The 17032-nt window shown below is 38.6% G+C and overlaps 1 protein-coding gene and 1 long non-coding RNA gene across 7 annotated transcripts in view; one reads left to right on the top strand and one right to left on the bottom strand.

Annotated features, from left to right (window-relative positions):
* FRMD6 (FERM domain containing 6) overlaps positions 1 to 790 on the bottom strand; it is a 122568-nt gene extending 121778 nt beyond the window's left edge. For 2 of the 4 annotated variants that reach the window (XM_056811060.1, XM_056811057.1), the window contains exon 1: positions 610 to 752. The gene's annotated coding sequence lies outside the window, so the exon portion shown is untranslated. Of the gene's footprint in view, positions 1 to 609 lie in introns of all 4 variants that reach the window. The other 2 variants (XM_056811056.1, XM_056811058.1) reach the window with 2 other exon arrangements.
* LOC103100236 (uncharacterized) overlaps positions 1 to 17032 on the top strand; it is a 100731-nt gene that overhangs the window by 40408 nt on the left and 43291 nt on the right. Inside the window, exons 1-3 of one of the 3 annotated variants that reach the window (XR_457487.2) lie at positions 801 to 1355; positions 1828 to 2001; positions 2435 to 2563. This is a non-coding gene — a long non-coding RNA (uncharacterized LOC103100236). Of the gene's footprint in view, positions 1 to 800; positions 1356 to 1827; positions 2002 to 2434; positions 13407 to 17032 lie in introns of those variants that run through there. The other 2 variants (XR_008915028.1, XR_008915029.1) reach the window with 2 other exon arrangements.

The raw sequence follows: 17032 nt of genomic DNA, 5'->3' as shown, positions 1-17032 counted from the left end.
CTGATGAGACATTCCCTCATGCCTCCCTCTGGGAACATGAGGGCGACAGTTTTAGGTGCCTCCTACACCAGCCTCTTTTCCCACAACATTCGAATGGATCGGCTATAAACTAGTCAGTCAAAGCATCAAGCAGTACTTGATTAATCCACCTATTTTTTCGTGATCCAGAGAACCTGGGATGTGCGCGGGGGAAGGGAGGGAAAAGCGGGGGCGGAAGGAGGGAGTTGAAAAGAGGCAGCAACCAAACTACATTGCCTCATTTCTTTAAGGCAGCAATTCACCAGCACCGCCTGCTTTCATCCACCTCACCCCACTCCCAGGACTCTACAAAACAAGAGAATCTGTTAACACGCAAAACAAACCCTAAAAAGCAAGGGGGAGCGGGGAGGGAAAACAAGAATGACGGACCAGGATGTTTCTCTGAGGCCCGACAGCTTTTTCCATTTTGAGACACCCCATCCCCCTTCACAATCCTCAAAACCCTGCTTTACAGCGTCTGCAAGGGGAGCCCAAACAGAAACTGTATACGGCCCATTAAAACTCAGCTTGAAATACTTTCGGGCTGGTCCCCACCTCCCAATATGGGGTACAGCCTTTCGCCGCCCGTACCTTTAATAAATTCTTGGTCAGGAGGCATCAGAAACTCCTTTCCTTTCCTTTCCTTTTCTTTTCTTTTCTTTTCTTTCCTTTCCCTCCGCCTCCTTCTAGTCTCAGTCTCCTCAGCCTTTAGCCGCGGTAGCAATCACCCTGCTTCCGTCCTGCCCTTAGTCCCTCCTCTTCCACGTCTTCTTCTTCAAATTACCACTAGGTGGCTGCCGAGCTACATAGGAACTGAAACGCTGGATCAGCATATGGAAAGCCCTTCCAGCCCTGCCCCAGGGACGATACCAAGTGCCTCTGGAGGAAAGCTTTGAAAATAAGAAAAATGGGAGAATGAGACAGACTTCTAATCTTTAGCAAACCATGTATTATAAATCTTGAGTATAATCGCAAATTCACATATTTCATAAATCTGCAAAGTTCTCAATCTAAGAAGTAATCCTCCTTTTAATAAAAAAAAAAAAAAAACCTCTTGGTATCGCCCCTTTCTGCGCCCGGACTGCCACTAGACTGGGGTAAGGGAGAAACAGCCTAGATAGGGTCTGTGCTCTCTTAAAGCAAGGGTTGAGAGTGGAAAGTTTATTTGGGGGCGAAAACTTGATTAGATGTTTCTCTAATTGAGTGAAATGAACCGTAATAATTCCGAGGAAGTATCAAAGGAAGAGTCTGTGCTTTTTTCTGCAGACGTTCTTCCTCTTCTACTTTTAGGATATCGCAACAACCACCTTCACAAAACCAACTCTTTGAGACTCCAGGTATCTCCAATATCGTTTTTTCCAGTGTCTGTGCACTATAAATTCATCTCCCATTACTATTTGGTGAAGAGAAAAGAGTTTTTTGTCTCGTCCTCTCTCCCTCCATACTATTCACCAAATAGTTCTGGATAGCTTAAGGAAATTCAAAGACTTGATTCGTTTAGGAATGAAGTCTCTTTGAGGGTTAGGGATGCTGGTATTGTTTTTTATCTTCTCTCTTTAATCCTAGTGCTTCAGTGCAGAACCTGGCACCAATAAGAACTTTCTGATTGATTGCTACATTAGATCTGATTATGTCTGTAACTAAGGGGGGGGGGGGGGTGTGTGTGAAGAAAGTGGGCAAATGGAAGCCTTAAATTAAGGGTGGTGCTGGGTAGATGTCTAGAATCGCCCTACCTATGCCCTCCCCTCCAGTATAATTATTCTACATGAACAAGCATAGCTACAACCACTTATTTTCCTACCTTCCTAGGTCATTGTCTTTTCTTTTTTATGCTGCATTTGGACTTGATATCCTGGACCTAGGGGGCCAATGGACAATGGAAGTCAAAACCACTCAAATAAAGTTCTTCCCAGTGAAGACCAATGAATGGGAGTAAAATGAGAATCTAGAGGAAAAGGAAGCAAAGACATCAAATTATGTTGGGTAAGAATCAACTTATAAACTCTTGAAAATGAGGGAGAGTTTCATAGAAACCTTTAAGATCTACCAATGTTAATGGCAATTCAGCTACACCCCACTGACTTCCCGACCCCCTCCCAAAAAATCTGATCTAGCTCTTAAGAAACACACATTCTATTGAGGAATACAATACATAGGCAGATAAGTAAATAAAACATCATTTAAGGAATGAAAGAGCTAATTCCAGAGAAAGATTCCTTTGGGAGCTATAGTAAACCTTGAAGGAATCAAAAACTTCTGAGGGGAGAAACGAAGCAGTACGAAACAAGCTTGGAATGGCAAAGATCCTGCAAGTAGATCGGTTTGACTGGAATGTAGAGTACATGAATGCGCGTAATGATAAACTGTAGCCAGATTGTGTAGGGCATTAAATACAATTTTTTTTTTTTAATTCTAGAGACAATAGGTAGCCACTGGAGATTGGTGAGCTGGGGAATAACAGTCAGACATGTGCACATCCATCTATCTTGTTTATCAAGTAGAAGATTTTAATTTTTGTTCTGATGACAGATGAAAGTATATCCAGGTAAGAGTACAGTGCCTATTTCAAGTGTTTAAACAATCAAAGAATTAAAGGCAAAGAAAAACATTTTTAAATGAAAGGATATTAAAAGATGCTTCTACTTCCAGAGAGAGAACTGATGACCTCTGAATTCAGTGAATCATACTTTTAAAAAACTTTATTCATTTTTATTGTTTTTTATGTTTTCTTTTACAACAAGGCTAATATAGAAATATGTTTGGTGTGACTTCACATGTATTAAATTGCTTTTCTATATCAAAGAGGGAAGAAAGGCAGGAGAAGGGAAAGAATTTCTAGAAAGAACAGAATAAAATGCAAAATTCCTTTTCACTTAAATTATGCCAAGGTTTAAGAAATCCAAAATCCACACTGAAGTGTTATTTTTGAATTCCTTAAACATTCTCTGGTCTGTCCACTACTTCATTTTTCTGGAATGATAGAGGAGAGACAAGAGTACCTCATCAATCTGAGATTTTCTTCCCCCAAAATCCTTCCCAGTGTATACACATGATACATAACATACATGACAGAACACAGACTTACAAAAGACCGATTACACAGACAGTTAAAGCGTGGGTCAGTAGTGAAATTAAAGTATCAGGTCGAGTCTCTTCTAGCATGACTTCTATTCATTAGGGCCTCTTTGTCTCCCTTAATTATCACAGTCATTCCTTCTTTTTCCATCTAAGACTAGTGAGGATTCAATTGTAAATATGTTGACTTCCCCAGGTACAGGAGACTTTTGTGAATTCTTCCTCACTCTAGTCTGGTCTATTACTTCCTCTCTCTCACAGTAAGTGACTGTAAGTCATAGTAAGTAAGTAAGACATAGTAAGTAGCTGCCCCTGTATCCATCAGAAAAGTGGTCTCTCTGCCATTTTCAATGTTACCATAGGCTCCAGGTGGGAGTTAAAGAACAGGCTCTGACTCCTTTGGTCCCCAGTCTTTGTGAGAGAAAGAATCCTCTGCTCTCTCTGTTGTTTGGGACAATCTTTTTCCAAGTAATCTATTCCACAGCAGTAGCACAGAGGAAGAACACAAGAAGCCTCTGAAGGCCTTCCAAACTGATTGCTCCATCCTTTCTTACAAACACCTTTGAGATTTGTTGTCTAAATGCCTCTCAATCTATTTACAGATTCAACCGGAATCTCACCCTCTTTCTGCTTGGTGTCATAGACTTTATTCAGATTCTTGCTCTGGGGCGTTGTTGCTATTATTCCCTGAATGATCATCTTTCTGAGATGCCTCATTTTTGTATGGTGGAAAGATTTATTACTATCCCAGAAAGAAAATTCCTGTTCACCTCTCAATCCACTTTGGGCTATAGAATTTTCATTATCCCAGACCTTTATAATACCTTATCTGATCTGACTCTGCTCTCCTCCCATTTCTAGGAGCCTTTCCATCGCTCTCTTAAAGTTTTTCACTTCAAAGCCACTGAGGGGAACATTATCATAGCCAATTCCCTGTCTTAATGCAGTTTCCCTCAGTGGGCTTACTTCACCACTCCACCTAAGAGTAAGTTTCTCTGATCCTCTACTAACTGTTCAAACTTCTGACTGAGAGGTCTGAAAAGCTTAGGAGGAAGGATTAAAATCTCTTCAAGTGGGAAAGCTGCTGCTTATGAAATAGGAGGTGGTACTAGTATAGGGGAAGCAGGAGCAGGAGGAGGAACCAGATCCTCTCTTTTTTTGACCCCAATTCTAAATCACTCCTCTCCTTTTTCTGCCTCTGCCATTGCTGCTGTTGCTGCCCCTCTCCCTTCAGACACATTATTTAACACAGGGGTCTCCACATCAGAGGGCCATAGAACTTCATAAGCCATCTCCTAAGCATTCCTAATTTTTCTCCTATCAATGGTCAAATATACTTTTTCACAGACTGAACCGCCTGAGGTTCCAAATCAGGGCCACAAAATATTGATCTCTCATTCATTTCTGTTCCTGCCCAGACTAAACAATATTTTATAAGAATTCTCCTATCATAAACTGCAAAACTAGAAGTTATATTCCAAGCTTGCAATTTTAATTCCAACAGGCTGTCCCAAGAGATATAGACTGATTCTCTCCTGCCCTACTCAGCCTCATCTATTATTGCCTGTTGCTCCTTCACTGTTGTAGATTGTTTCTGTCCCATGGTCTTTTTCTAGGATTTTAAACTCTAACCTTCAATTATCAGCAAAAACTAGAATGTCTATTCAATCCTCAAATACCTAGAGAGTGTCTCTGGCCCAGGGTTAGCACCTCAGTCCAGACCAGCTAACTTCTTCCCTTATTCATTCTCTTGCCTGAGATCGGTGAATAAGTTTGCTCACTCTCAGACTCACCAGTCCTGGCTAGGAAAACCTGTGTATTGCCTGAGGTATCTTACAAACTAACACACTAGTCTCTCAAACCTTAGGCTCACCAGCCTGGAGTACCCTGTGGACTAGCCAGGGCACAAACCTACAAAATGCCTCAAAATATGGCAATTACCTGACTTACTGTTATGGGTCCGTCAACCCAAATTCCCAAGCAATTTCGTCACTAAAATGTTCTTTTTGCTTAAAGCAATGGCTCCTGGCCCCCGACAAGCTGTCCACAGCCTATCTCAGCCCTCCGATTCTATAAACAAAGGAAACTGAATAGAATGATCTCAAACTGCTTACCACACTGGCTAAGTCTAACTCTTGGCCTTTATCCAGTGTGGATTTTTTTTTCAATTTATCTCTTTTGCTGTTCCCTATCCTAGTTAAAAATCTATATCTCCTTATTTGATAAAAACTGCTGGGAAAATTGGAAGACAGTGTGGGAAAGACTAGGTTTGGATCAATACCTCACACCCTACACCAAGATAAATTCAGAATGGGTGAATGACTTGAACATAAAGAAGGAAACTATAAATAAATTAGGTGAACACAGAATAGTATACCTGTTAGACCTTTGGGAAGGGAAAGGTTTTAAAACCAAGCAAGACATAGAAAGAGTCACAAAATGTAAAATAAATAATTTTGACTACATCAAATTAAAAAGTTTTTGTACAAACAAAACCAATGTAACTAAAATCAGAAGGGTAGCAACAAATTGGGAAACAATCTTCATAAAAACCTCTGACAAAGGTTTAATTACTCAAATTTACAAAGAGCTAAATCAATTGTACAAAAAACCAAGCCATTCTCCAATTGATAAATGGGCAAGGGACATGAATAGGCATTTTTCAGATAAAGAAATCAAAACTATTAATAAGCACATGAAGAAGTGTTCTAAATCTCTTATAATCAGAGAGATGCAAATCAAAACAACTCTGAGGTATCACCTCACACCTAGCAGATTGGCTAACATAACAACTACAGAAAGTAATGAATGCTGGAGGGGATGTGGCAAAGTAGGGACACTAATTCATTGCTGGTAGAGTTGTGAATTAATCCAACCATTCTGGAGGGCAATTTGGAACTATGCCCAAAGGGTGATAAAAGACTGTCTGCCCTTTGATCCAGCCATAGCACTACTGGGCTTGTACCCCAAAGAGATAATAAGGAAAAAGACTTGTACAAGAATATTCATAGCAGCACTCTTTGTGGTGGCCAAAAATTGGAAAATGAGGGGATGCTCTTCAATTGGAGAATGGCTGAACAAATTGTGGCATATGTTGGTGATGGAATACTATTGTGCTAAAAGGAATAATAAAGTGGAGGAATTCCATGGAGACTGGAACAACCTCCAGGAAGTGATGCAGAGCGAGAGGAGCAGAACCAGGAAAACATTGTACACAGAGACTGATACATTGTGGTACAATCGAAGGTGATGGACTTCTCCATTAGTGGCAATGCAATGTCCCTGAACAATCTGCAGGGATCTAAAAAACACTATCCACAAGCAGAGGATAAACTGTGGGAGTAAAAACACCGACGAAAAGCAACTGTTTGACTACAGGGGTGGAGGGGATATGACTGAGGAGAGACTCTAAATGAACACTCTAATGCAAATACCAACAACATGGAAATGGGTTTGAATCAAGAACACATGTGATACCCAGTGGAATTGCGTGTTGGCTGTGGGAGAGGTGGAGGGAGGGGGGGAGGGAAGAAAAGAAAATGATCTTTGTTTCCAATGAATAATGTTTGGAAACGACCAAATAAAAATTAAAAAATTTAAAAATATCTTTATCTCCCTTCTTAAGCCACATGCATGCACACATTCACGGTGTCTTTTTCTCAGCCAAATCCCTTGAGGGATGATGGAATAATATCAGACTCCCACTTGCTCCACTATGTCTTGGCAGCCAAGTTCTGGCATCCAAGCCCTGTCACACATACACACACAAACTTAGAGGGGGATGAACTTCCCACCTAGGCCCCAAATCATACCACAAAATGCAAATCCTCAGACTACCCTTCTTGGAAGGAACAATTACTGCTTGTTTCTCTACATTAGCCTTCTCACTGCTCTTTCACTACTATGGTTCTTTAGGAGCATGAGAGGCCTAATTTGCCCATGTGAGCAAATAATTCGTTCAGATAGGCAAACTAAGGCACCTTCTGCTGTTCTATTTTCCTGGTCAGGGAATCATCTGTGTGAAGTAGAAGTTTAAGGGGACCTTAAAATATCAAGGTACACCTTCTTTAGCCACTATTCAAAAAGTCTGAGGAAAACCATCTTTAAAATGGAATATATTTATTGAGGGAGCAATGTGGAGCAATGTCTCACATCGTGGACCTAAGACAATGTTACCCAGATTTTACAGAGAGAGAAAGAGATTTGTGGCCATACCTCAAAGACAGAGACAGACTGACCTGATGTACAGAAAAACACTTGACTTATAGGAAAATACAATAGGCTTATTTCACACATTCAATTCTTCCTTCAAATTAACATTTTTAAGAAATGGTGAAGTTGTAGATAAAAATTTTAATCCAGAAATAAAGGACAGGAACATTAAATTGAATAGCTTTACAGTAGATACAAAGAAAGGAGAAATTCAGGGCTGGATTGATTACCTGGGAGGTCTGAACAATGGATACAAGAGGATCATTTCAGCTATTAGGCATGATCTCCTGGGAGAAGCCTCCAGTACAGTGGGAGAGACTTCTAAGACAAAAGGGTACTTAAGATTTGATCATTTGGTCCTTCATGGTCTGTCTGGAACATCTCCCTAAGGCAAGTTCCCAAACAAACTCCAAAGACCCAACCCAGAACATTTAAAGTTGTCAGAATTTTGTTCTATAGGGAGAAGAATGGAGGAGGGGTGGATTGGTGGGAATGGAATCAGCTTTTACTAACTTCTTGGAGGTATTAGTAACTATTAATAACTTGAGAATAGCACACTAATTTCTCACTCCATAAACCTGGGGTCCCTGCCTCCCTAGTTGCTGTTTCCTGGTCCCCTAAAGGCATAAAAGGGAGAGATCCATGTTGGATCTCTTCTAGAAAAACCATGTGCCACTGTATTCTTGAAGAAGGTTCTTAAGTTCATAGTAGTTATACATTTGGCATAGTTGATAATCAAGAATGCTGATTGCATGGTTCATATCATAATAGAATTGGGCATTGTAAATACAGAAGGCAAGGTAATACATGGTGGAGCACTGCATGGCTCCCTGGCTAAAAAGCACTTTTGCTATTTGATTGGATAAAAAAAGTACCAAATACAGCATTTCTTAGTAGTTGACTGCCCTACAGAAGTTTAACTGTCAGTATATTAAGATTGAAAGGAAACTGGCTGAGTATTGTTAAAAAGAAAATTCTTTGTTTGGGCTTTGACCTTGATTAAAGAGGGAAAATATGTCAAGGTAGCAATATGTTGCCTGGCTGATGAATGGAGATCAACAAAGTATTCAAGATGGAGCTAACTTTTTTTGATAACTTTCAAGAGATAAAGACAATTCAGATAGGTCCAGGTCATCAAAGGGAAAAGGCCTTTTAATCAAAGTTCTTCCCCTATGGGGCTGTGTGATATATAGCAAGTAATATAAAGTTATAGACTAAGCTATTTCCTGTATAATTGAAAAATCTATTACACTAAAAAAGAACTACATTTTCTGGGAGCCTCCTGACTTGCTGTCATTACATAGTTTCTGTAGACAGAGGATATTAGTGAGTTGGCTGTCCTCTTGGGCCTCTTTCTTGGGCTTGCAGCCAGCATAGTGGCAATGGTAAGCTAAGCATGGGGATTTTAAGTGGGCTAATCATCCATGGACACGTGGTCTTTATTTTGTATCCTCTTTATTACTTGATTTCTGATGATCATTAATAAATCTTCTAAAATATAATATTTTATTATTGAGACTAATTTTAATTTTTACATTCCTCTAACAGAGCCTTTCCCAACACTGAATTTACAAGAAGGTCTGGGAACAATGGGTCACTGAGTCAACATAATTTTCAGTAGTGTTCAGCAACTAGAGACAAAACTCTGTTTTTATGTATCTTGCAATGAAAACCATAGACTATGAAACCCAATGTCACACAAATGAAGGACTCCTAAAGGGGGAGATTGAATGACGGTTTTTTTTCTGGTAATGTAGATGAAGGAAACTAGAGCAATTCATTTTACCAGTTCTTCCCACAAGAACCCTGTATTACCTGTGAAGAAGGCAGACAACATATAGCAGCTTACATAGAGTCCATAGAGAGCTGAGCAAACTCTTCATCACTATAGCTTTTCCTTATTTTGCCATTGTCAAAAAGAGATAGGGGGTAGCTCAGACCCAGGGTGAGTGGTGTAGGGTTATTGACCTACCACTGATTTAATTAAGAGCAGTTTGCTTTCATCTGAAAAGATATCTAGCTCAGTGGAAAATGTGATAAAAACCAAGGAGCACAGACTTAACCTGAAAAGTACCAAAAAGAGCACACAGGAAATACTAATGTGAGACTCAAGGTTGCGACACTTGACATACGTTAAGTCGTAGGACTTCCTTGTATCTACACTCTTTGTAAACTACTCATACAAGTACAAAGTTTGACTATTATGCTGGCTCCCTATATCCCTGGGAATGACAAAAATCAGATGAGGGAATAACATTTCCCCATTAAAATAGAATTCTTATTTTTTTCTTCTTATATTATGGCAACTTCCTATAGTCTTGGCTGTAAATGGCTAAGTGAAATATTACTGCATTCTGTTCTACAGACTTGTGGGATAGAAATTACTTTAAATTGGACCTATACAAGAGCCTATTTTGAATTTTTTTCCCTTATGTTTTTGGTTGTTTTTTCTTTTCTTTTGATAATTGACTCATACACCCCCATAACTTAACATTGCATCCTGAGCTGAACTGGATGGTTTTTAACACCTACTTCAGGGGGGATTTTATTTTAATTCAAAATCTAAGAATTTTGATTTTTTTGTTTGAGATTGTATTTTTTATGAAAATCCAAGAATTTTGATTTTGTTCGAGAAAATATCTTCAAGAAAGAAGCTTGAAACTTCTATATCCAGAGAATGAATTGTTGCAGAAAGATGCCAGAAAATCCACACTACATCAAGAAGATCAAGAATGAACTTTGAATATGGTTGATTGAACTGAACTTTGATTGAACATTTATTGTAAATGTACACATTTATGCCAAAAAGGACTGCCCCTAATTTGGCTTTCTGTCAATGTGCCCAGCAAAACATTGGTTTTTCTTTCATTCTTTTCTATTTCCTCCCTCACTACTCTATTTTCCTCTTAGAAATTTGAATATTATGTATATCCATAGTTAGAAGTGCATTTAGGATTACAAAATGATTATGTTAAATGATCAATGGGGAGACCAGTCGCCCAATGATCATCAGGAGGGATTGTGAATCTTGAAAATTCTCAGATTTGTGAATGTTAAAAAATTCCCCATTGGGGAATTTTTCATTGGGACAATTCCCTATTGGGACTATTCCCCATTTAAACAGTGAAGCTACTTAGATCTAAAATGTGAGAACTCTACTTAGATAAAAAATGTGAAGACCTCTACTCCACCCATACTTAAGACTGCTTTAGGGGAGAAAACTCCTTGCTGAACAATGAAAAGTACTAAAACCCATACTTAAGCCATGCCTGTTTTTAGAACTAATACAAAAGGTTGCTAAGTACCCATTAAGGTCAAGCAACTTGTGAATTTACAAGGAGCAAAGAGGAAAAAAACTTACTCAGAGCTTTCCTGGTGTGAATTACTCAAAAATCCACACCTTCTTAGGTGTGGACTAAGAATGGTCTGTCCTTTGAAAAACGTCTACTGTGATTGGTAGATGTAAGAATTTAGGGGAGGTGACAAAGGAAAATTTCCCTTTATAAGGAAAGGAAAAGCTGAAAAACAGATCTCTCGATATCTCAAAAGATAGTCTCTAAGGAGGTTGTTGAGAGAAGAACAATCTCTAAGGAGGTCTCTCAAGGGAGGCTGACTCTGGCTGGAACTCCCTCTGGGGAGACTCTGTCCCTCTGAATCCTCACTTGAACAGATCTTGTGGTGAGTGATTAAGGACTGACTGATCTTTTCTTTTAGGGCTTAGGCCTGGGTTGGCCAGGGATGCCTGGGCCAGCCTATTCTTTTCTCATTCATTTCCTTTCTCTCTCTCTCTCTCTCTCTCTCTCTCTCTCTCTCTCTCTCTCTCTCTCTCTCTCTCTCTCTCTTTAATTCCTCATTGTATTATTAATTAAAAATCTCTATAAAACCCAGTTGACTTGGGTATATTCATAATAGGGAATATTTCCCTGGCGACCACCTTATATTTGATTTAAAACAAGACACTGTAGTGAAAACATAATTTCTGCTGTCACAATTTACTCACCCACTCTTATATCTATCACAATTTATATCTTCAACTATTTTAACTTTTAAATGCTACAGTGGATTGAGAGAGATCTAGAGCTGGGATGTCCTGTATTCAAATTTGGCCTTAGATACTTCCTAGATGTGTGACCAAGAGGAAGTTACTTAACTCCCATTGCCTCACCCTTACTGTTCTTCCTCCTTTAGAACCTATACACAGTATTGATTCTAAGATAGAAGATAAGGAATTTTTTAAAAATTTAAACTTCTGGGTTAAGATGGCTGCAGTGTAGAAGCAGGACTCTTCCTCTCCTCACCACCTACTGTAAAGATTAAAATTTAGGGGAGACTGAGGCAGGTAGAAATTAGTTTCTCTCTGTAAGGAGTATTATATTTTTATGAGGTTTATTAAAGGTTAAGGATTAAAGAAAATACAGAGTAAGAAAGCACATGCCTAGGCCAGAGAGGCCTAGACAGGATAAGCTCACATCATGGATGGAAGTCCAAATGAGACTGATCCTATTCACAACCAGGTTTAAATACCCCATCTCATTCTCGGCCCAGGTGAGGTTTTCAGTGAGATTACAAAGCATTCTGGGGAAGTGGAGCAAGGGCTTCTGGGGATTGAAGTCCTGGATTCGAGTCTATTTTTTACATTTCTCCATATGATCATTTTTGGAAAAAATTAATTTTTTCCCCAAAAGGATCATGAAAACATAATCAACTTAAAGATTACAATAATGTGAGGATAAGAGGGGGAAAAACCCAATAATTGCTGGTCACACTGACAAAAAGCCAGTTAGGGGGCAGTCTCCATTGGCATGAAAGTATACATACAAATAAATGTTCAATCAACCACATCCAAAGTTCATTTTTGTGCACTTGTGGTCTGGAGGCTTCTTCATGGTATCTTTTCCAACAGTTCAGTTTCTGGATTCAGAGAGGTAGCATCTTTCTTTACCTAAAATTCTTCTAAAAAGGAATTTAAACTTTGCAATTTAAATAATAATTTTTTTTTTACATTTTCCCATGTTGTGGGTGATTGAAAAATATGGACCACTTAGGGATGCATGCCTGAGGTATGAGGTAAAAGAACCAATTGTAAGAGAAATTAAAAAGACATTAGAAAAATCCAAATAAAAAAAGAAAATACTGAATGAAAATATAGACTATCAAAGTCTTATGTGTAAAAATTTCAAGTAAAAAAAATAAATCTATAACAGGTCCTTGAATCAGGGCCCAATTAGAATTATCTAAGCAATGATGCATTTACCCAGTCAATAGCCAGGACTACAGAAAGGTACCACACTATGAAAGGCAGAAAAGGGGACCAGATTATATGAGCCAAGGTTCCGGGGATACTCGTCTGTGAGTATTTTCAGAGTGAGTGTGGACACAAGGAAAGCCTATGTCATAACAATGTTAAACACAGTAACCTCGAGTCTTCACACTAGGTTCAAGACCTTTGTATTGGCCTAGAAGGGCATCAATTCATTCTGGATTGGCTTTTCTTTGGCTCTTTTGTGTATATCTTGTCCTGGAATCAGACAGAATCATTAAGCAAAGTCCTATAATTTTTTTTAATAATTAGTGGCATCATTTTTATAGTCTAGCTTTTGGGGTATGCATTAGAAAATGTGTTTTAAACTTATAGTACTGAAAAATCAAAAGGTTAAAGAAAATCTTAATGCCGGTGGCATGTGCTTGAAATATAAAAGGAGAAAAAACCTGAAAAAATATATTGCACATGCAAGAAAAATATAATAATAAAAGAGCTTTAAAAAATTCAAAAATATAGCTTATAATCATTGACACACTGTGTCAGCTAAGAAAATATAGAATACAAGGCTTTCTCACCAAAAATGAGATCCATTTCCTCTTCATGCCTGGCCATGATCTACTGCGAGTGAATGCAAATGAATTGAACACGGTAACATTTTTCATTTTTAAAGAATAGTAGTACAAATGTGTAGTTATCAATATCTCCAAAATTCTCAATAGCCCAATTAATTACAATAGCAAACAAACACACTATCATATTTCACATAAGTTGCTGTATGGCATTTTTTTAAATTTATGGATATTTGTCACAAGTTTTTACAGTCATAACAATCTTTCAACCTTGGCATTTAAACACATTTTTTTATTTTCTTTTTTTTTAAACATTATTTTATTTGGTCGTTTTCATACATTATTCACTGGAAACAAAGATCGTTTTCTTTTCCTCCCCTCCCCTTCCCCCACCCCCCCGCCTTTCCCTCTCCCATAGCCGACGCATGATTCCACTGGTTATCACATGTGTTCTTGACTCGAACCCATTTCCCTGTTGTTGGAATTTGCATTATAGTGTTCATTTAGAGTCTCTCCTCAGTCTTATATCTTCCAACCCTGTAGTCAAGCAGTTGCTTTTCATCGGTGTTTTTACTCCCACAGTTTATCCTCTGCTTGTCGGTAGTATTTTTTTTTAGATACCTGCAGATTGTTCAGGGAAATTGCATTGATACTAATGGAGAAGTCCATCACCTTCGATTGTACCACAATGTATCAGTCTCTGTGTTTTCCTGGTTCTGCTCCTTTTGCTCTGAATCACTTCCTGGAGGTTGTTCCAGTCTCCATGGAATTCCTCCACTTTATTATTCCTTTTAGCACAATAGTATTCCATCACCAACATATACCTCAATTTGTTCAGCCATTCCCCAATTGAAGAGCATCCCCTCATTTTCCAATTTTTGGCCACCACAAAGAGCGCAGCTATGTAAACACATTTTTTAAAAAAAAGTAAAACTCATGTTGGGTTAAGAACATAATCAAGAAATCTATATATCATTCTGGTGGAAGTAAAATAGTGAGCTGAAAAGTATAAATAAAGGGGTGCTCCTTTTTTGGAGGCTATTTAGGGGTACAAATTCCCTGAGATTAACTGCCCCAACTTCCATTCACATATTTAGAAATGCAGGAAGGTTGGGGGTTATAATGTAATTTATTTTATTATAATGTATAATGTATTTCACTTCAGCTATGTAAACCTTAAAATTTCTTAGACTTATAAATGTTGGAAATTTCACCATTGGGAAATTTCATACTTGAAAAATTTCCTACTGATAGTCTATTGGAATGTGAACCCCCCCTTGGCATGGGAGGGTCCTTCTCCTCCCTACTTAAGATTACTTTAGGACAGAAACCTTTTGCTGAACAATGGAAGGGCTTTGACCTATGCTTAAGCATAGAACAGGAAGTTCTTTGAGTCATGATTGATTTTAGAATTGATACAATAGAGATACTTGGAATGACAGAACCAGGTCTTGGAACTTCGAATCTCCACCTGCTCAGGGTAACAGGATTTAGGAAGGGCTGCAGCAAAGGATCAAGATTTAATTATTTGAGAATATGACCTTCAACAGACATGTGCAAAGCCACAGACCTCTGGGCAGTCCTGGGTTAAGCTAGAGCCACCATTGGCACAGGGAAGACATGGATAGTGATTGGTAGATATGAGAACTGAGGGGAGGGAACTTGGATGGTTTCCTTAAAGATAGCGGGGCCTGAGGACTGGGGTGGTGGGAGAGGATTTGCTCTGAGAGGTTGTGCTCTGAGAAGTTGCTCTGAAGGAACCTGGAGGTGGAGGCCCCTGAGACTGTTTCTTCATTTTGGTCACGTGAGTGATAGGGACTGAGCTCTTTTCTTTGCCTCAGCTATCTAAGGGCTTGGGCCTTTTGGCCCAGCCTAAACAGAGGGGGTATTTAAGCCCTACTCCCTTCTCTCTCTCTCTCTCTCTCTCTCTCTCTCTCTCTCTCTCTCTCTCTCACATACCTTTCTTCCTCCTGTTTGTAATTAAACTCCATAAAAGGTTGACTGCTGACTTGAATTTTCATTAAGGAATTACATAGCTGAATTTCTTGGCGACCTTAAATTAATATATATCAGTCTTTTAAAGTGCTTTCCTTGTCACATTGTGGCTGACCACGAAGGGACTCTAAAGAATTCTCTCAATAAACTTCTGAAATTCCTTGCCTTTTTACTCTACCATCTCACCACTTAGTCCCTTTTAACAGCAAACTTGGCTTAAAGACACAGCTGCTAGAAAACGTGAGTATAAAAAACTTTTTCTCTCTTCTCTTTTCTCCTTAAGTTAAATTGGAATCAGCAGTTTTTCTTTTTCTTCCCTTTAATCTTAAGGGACAGCTGGGTTGCTCAGTGGATTGAGAGCCAGGCCTAGAGACAGAAGGTCCTGGGTTCAAATCAGACCTTGGATACTTCCCAGCTGTGTGACTCTGATAGTTAGATAGAAAACAGCTGTTTTAAATCTCAGCAACAGGACCCTAAAGTCCTGGCTGGAAGAGCTGTTTCTAAATATCCTTTCCCTTAAGGAACAACTTCCTAGATTAGGAAAAAAAAACCCTGTGGAAAGTTTGTTGCTTTGCCCTGCTCCCCACGTGTTTTGGGAAATTACAAAATATATATATATATATATATATATATATATATATAAATGAGTACTATATTCTTTGACATTTATATGGCAGCTGAAGAATTAGGGGCATTGAGGAATACAGGATACCTCCAAATTTTTATATTAATAGGTTCTGTCATTTTTGTACTCCTCAATACTATATTTAGAGATGCTAAAATAAAAAAAAAATTGAGGATAAAATGCAAGCCCAATTAGAAGATATAAAATGTTTCTTACAGGATCAATTGGCAAACACCCACTCTACCAGAAACAGACCTGATTCTGAACCTTTGAATGAGGAAATTTCCTTCCCTGAAATAGAGATGGAAAACACCTTCCCTAAAGCCCAGTTAACAGACTGCTTCTCTCGTGCAGTGCAAATCTTGACTGAATTTAATCCCCAAAACCCTTCCCCTGCAATCCCAGTTTCTCATGTTCGCTCTCCTATAGAAAACCAAATTCCAACGCAAAGGAGATCTTGTCCTCCTAGAGAAACCTGTCCTTGTCAAACTGACCCACAGGTACAAAATTCAACTAGAGGCCTGTTTCCTCTAAGAGAAGTACCTGAAATAGGATGGAATGGGGATGTGGTGACTTTAAGACATAGGATACCATTTACTCCCCAAGAAATAAATGAATTTACATGAAATATCCCCACATATGAACAAGATCCTTTTCTAGTAACAAAAAATATGGGAGACATATTTTTTCGATATAATCCATCTTACAAGGACGTTGAGAACTTACTACAGGCTTTTTTAACTGAACGTGAAAAAAATAAAATAATTGCTCATGTCAACAAAACCCGGGGGCGTAATGCAACACATTGGCCATCTCAGGATCCCGAATGGGACTATAACAATCCTGAGGATTATCTACAATTATACCGTTGTAGAGAGGCCATCCTCATGGCAATGAAGGAATGTGCAGACAGTACAGATCAGTGGATGGAACTTGAAAAAATTAAGCAAAAGGAAGTAGAAACACCCTCCAGATTTATGGATAGAATAATCAAGTTTGGGGACAGATACTTAGATTGGGACCTAACTAAAGAGAGTAGTTTAAGACAAGTTAGAAGGATCTTTATAAATACCTCTTGCAAAGCAATTAAGAATTATTTTAGAACACAATGCCCAAGATGGTCAGATATGGACCTTAAAGAATTATGAAAAACAGCTATATATGTTTTAAAGGGAAACAAAGAAAAGGAGGAAGAAAATAATGATGACATGGAGGAAATGAAGAAAAAAATAAGATATTTAATAGATAGGATAACTAAATTAGAAAGTGGGCATG

This window comes from Monodelphis domestica, chromosome 1, assembly GCF_027887165.1.
Source record: "Monodelphis domestica isolate mMonDom1 chromosome 1, mMonDom1.pri, whole genome shotgun sequence".
NCBI lineage: Eukaryota > Metazoa > Chordata > Mammalia > Didelphimorphia > Didelphidae > Monodelphis > Monodelphis domestica.
The sequence above is the reverse complement of the archived record's forward strand: the minus strand, read 5'-3'. Positions and strand labels throughout refer to the sequence as shown.